This window comes from Chelon labrosus (assembly GCF_963514085.1).
Source record: "Chelon labrosus genome assembly, chromosome: 22".
In the NCBI taxonomy this organism is placed as follows: Eukaryota; Metazoa; Chordata; class Actinopteri; order Mugiliformes; family Mugilidae; genus Chelon; species Chelon labrosus.
In genome coordinates this window covers 20,145,916-20,146,714 of record NC_140355.1, presented here as the reverse complement: position 1 = coordinate 20,146,714, position 799 = coordinate 20,145,916, and positions in this window count along the sequence as shown.

The following is a 799-nucleotide window of genomic DNA, read 5'->3' as shown; positions in this document are numbered from 1 at the left end:
TACAGCTAAGAATTATTGATAAAATGTCAATAAACTCATGTTCTTATTAAATCGTTGTTGGTTTGTTGCCTTTGTGTTGCTTCTGTTGTGGTTTGACTGGTATAATCTTTTCATAAAAAGTTAAATTTAGTTATCAGGTTCGAGGTGCAGCTAGATTTCCCCACCCCCTCCCCCACCCCCTCTCTGGTTCCAAAGTTTAGCTTAAAACCATCGTTATCTTTTCTCTTTTGCAACCCGAGCCCTTTGGAGCCACACAAGTTTTTTTTTTTTTTTTTTTTTTTTTAAATCAATATCTTTTTAACCTGATGTCATCAAATCCACTTTTAAAATGTCTGAGCTGCAGATTGAGTCTTATTTTTTTCACTCGCCGCCTCTTAACGGGTGCAGAATTTTTAGCGTTTTGAAGACCTGCCAACTCTTAATGAGGCTTAATTTGGTTTGATGCCTCTGATCCTCGTGTCCTACTTCCTGCCGCAGCAAGAGGAGGTCATTTCGGTGTTTCGACAGCAGGCAGGTGACCGAGTGATCAGACCTCATGATTTTCGGCGTGCCCTCTTGCCCCCCCCCCTGCCACTGTTTGCTCTGCAGCCCACTTCGACGGGCACACTTTGGCCCCTTGTTTCTGACTCCCCCGAGAGACGGCTCGATTGTTGGTGGGGTTTTCCGAGTATTCGTGACGGTTGTCCGGGGATGGGGGGGTGGGGCGGGGGAGGAGGGGGTCAAGCTCTGTGCCTTCTGAGAAGCCGGACGCCGTCAGCTGTCGAAGGTTTCGGATGTTGGAACAGTGTGTTTGAATATG